Below are 3,465 nucleotides of genomic sequence, written 5' to 3' on the forward strand. Positions count from 1 at the left end.
TGCAATGAGGGTTGCAGAGTGGATTATATTTGGGGGTAGGGGGTGGGGTTTGGGGAGGTGCAGGGGGGGGATTGTGTACCAATGAGGGAGTTTTTATTTTGCTTTTCAAGGAGAGGAGCAAATGGGGGGGAGTGGTTTGTGCGGGGAGAAGGGTGCAACAATGAATGAATGGAATCCCAAAATCTCTGTAGATGTTCATTGAAATGAAAAATAAACAACTTAAATTTTAAAAAAAAGAACTCAAGAGGAGAGGAATAAACTATTATATTTACAGCAAAAAAAATATAAAAATAATCTTAAAATGGTTTTTGAAATACTGAATACTAAGGAACGAATATCAGATGAGTTGTGGAATGACACCAAGAAGAGCATCCTTTAAGAGACTACAAGGTCATTACAAAGATGGGAGAACTAGGGATTTTGAACATTTCTTCTTGTGTTTGTTTGCCATCTGAATGTCTTTTATGGTGAAGTGTCTGTTCGTATCCTGTGCCCATTTTTCAGTTGGGTTGTTTTCCTTTACCTTGTTGTTGTGCTCAAATATTTTATAAATTCTAGATATAATTCCCTTATCTGACATGTCATTACCAAATGTTTTTTTCCCAGTCAGTGGTTTCCCTTTTTACCCTGTTGGACAAGTTCTTGGATGTGCATAGGGATTTGATTCTTAGAAGGTCCCATTCATCTATTTTATCCTCTCCTGGGTGTAGGTTTTTCAGGATGCTTGGAAGACTATTTATGTTGTAGATTAGGGCTTCTAGAGTTCTTCCAAGATTTTCTCTAATAAAGTTTATAGTCCTTGATTTTAGTCCTAGGTCCTTGATCCACGTTGCGTTGTTTTTTTGTGTATGGAATGAGGTGAGGATCTTCCTCGAGTTTTCTACAGATAGTTTGCCAATTTTGCCAACACCATTTGGTTTTTTAGGGTGGGGGGGTTGCTGGGGTTTTTTTAATTAATTTTGATGAACATTTACAAAGACTTTGGATTTCCATTCATTCATTATTGCATTTTTCTCCCTGCCCATCCCTCTCCCCCAATTCGCTCTTCTCTGAAAAGTAAAAGAAAAATTGTTTCATTGTTATACAATCCCTCACCTCAAGTGCACTCCACTATGCAGCCTTCATTCTGGACACCTGTCATGATAATAATACCTAATCATATATCGCTTTTACACAGTTCTCTCCCTCATGTGTTTCACTGCAGTATACATTATTTGTACCCTCTTTTCCAGTCTCCCCTTAACCCCAATGTTAGTCCCGTTTTAAAACGGTGGCACTATGCACTATGCACTACTTTGTGAGTGAGATATTTCACTCAGCATAATGTGCTTCCAGGGTCATCCATTTTACATAATATTTCATTAGTTCTTTATTTTTCACTGCAGCATAGTATTCCATTGTGTGACTATACCAGAGCTTCTCTAATCCATTTGTTTGCCAATACCATTTGTTTAAAAGGCTGTTGTTTCCCCACTTAACAAACACATGAAAAAAATGTCCAAAATCCTTAGCTCTAAGAAGAGGCAAATCAAAACAACTATGAGATATCATCTAACCCCAGTAAGAATAGCAAAATTTAACAGAACAACAAACAACACATGTTGAGGTTGTAGAGAAACTGGAACCCTTATTCTGTTGGTGACAGTGTAAAATGGTACAACCACTATGGAAGACAGTATGACGCTTTCTCAAAAAGTTGCAAATAGAAATAACCATTTGACCCAACAATTCTACTACTGGGAATATACCCTAAAGAAACCATAACTACCACCCAAGCAGATATATGCACACTCATGTTTATTGCGGCTTTGTTCACAATAGCAAGGACTTGGAAACAACCCAAGAGCCCATCAATAAATGAATGGATAGAGAAGCTGAGGGATATTCACACAATGGAATAGTATGCTGCATTAAAAAACAAGGAACTTATGAAATACTATACAAAATGGGTGACCCTGGAAGACGTTGTGCTGAGTGAAATATCTCAGTCACAAAAAGACAAATACTGCATAGTGCCACTGTTGTAAAGCGGATGTGACATCAAAGTTGGGGGAATCTAAGAGGGGATAAGTAATGTATACTGCATTGAAACAGATGAGGGAAAGAACTGTAAACAGCAATATATGATTAGGCATTATTGCCATGACAAGATTCCAGAATGAAGGCTGCATAGTGGAGTAGACTTTGGGGGGGGAGGGAGATTGTAAAACCATGGAAGGGTTTTTTTGGTGTTTTGTTGTTTTTTTGTGGTTTTTTTTTTTTTACTTTTCAAAGAGAACGGTGAACTGGGGAGGAGGGGAGGGCAGGGAAGAAATTGTGCAACAATGAATGACTGAAAATCCAAAGTCTCTGTAAACTTTCACTAAATCAAAAAATAAGCAAGGACAGAGGAGGAAATAAACCAAAAATGTATGTCACGAGAAATGATGGAAATTGAACAAAAGCATCAGGAAGCCACAACAGAGAAGAAATGCTGAAGTAAAAGAACTGAAAGGAATATTTCAAAAGGAATCACAAGGGAGCTCTGGTGGCCTAGTGGCAAGGAGCTGCAACTACAATCCCAGAGGCGCACGGTTCAAATCCACCAGATACTCTGCAGGGGAAGGAGGGACAATCTCCTCCTGAACCAGTCAGATCTGATTTGACGGTACACTCACACAAAAATAATAAAATAAAATTTGGGGGGAAAAAAAGGAATCACAAGAAAACAAAGCAGATTATAATAGAATGTACAGAGAGCTAAAATCAGAGAGTAAAATAGGAGGAATTCACTCAGCATTTTTCAAGCCAGGAGAACTGAAAAACAAAGCTCCTTGTCCTGCAAATTATGGTGTCTTCTTTGAGTCCTCAAGCAAGTTTGGGCAAAGGGGCTTGGGCTCTGGCTCTGTGAAGCAACAGTCCCAAGTCAGCTCTTCTCATGTCATACTCTAAGTCTCCAATGACCTGGTTGTTGTTGATTGCCTTTGAGTCGAGCATGACTCATAATGACCCTATGAATAAAAGGCCTGAAGCCCCTCTACAACTATCAACATTTATCAAAGTTCATAGAGTTGCCAGAGGCATGTTGTTTGGGAAGTGGATGCCACTCCCTCTTCCAATGACACTACTCCTAGTCTGACTGGCACAGGAATCTCTGGCACTAAAAGACACACACTGCTTTCCCTGCTTTTCCCTAGCTGGTAATGTGATTACCGCTTTTGCTGCTAAATTCGATTAATGTAAATTTGGTGGGATGGAAAAAACTGACCATTGCCATAATTAGTTTAATATGTTTACTTTATTATTATTAGTTTATTTCAAAGTTTCTAGTCTTATACTGAAAGTCAAAATTGATGGCTAGGAACAGTAAGACCATGAATGGAAAAAGAGCTAAAGAAACTGTAATGTGCTCACAGAATAAAGTATTTTGTTGTTGTTGTTGTTGTTGTTGTTGTTGCTATGTGCCGTCGAGTCATTTGCGACTCA

The sequence above is a fragment of the Elephantulus edwardii genome, unplaced genomic scaffold (assembly GCF_000299155.1).
Source record: "Elephantulus edwardii isolate Elephantulus edwardi_28Jun2011 unplaced genomic scaffold, EleEdw1.0 scaffold00301, whole genome shotgun sequence".
NCBI classification, from domain to species: Eukaryota; Metazoa; Chordata; class Mammalia; order Macroscelidea; family Macroscelididae; genus Elephantulus; species Elephantulus edwardii.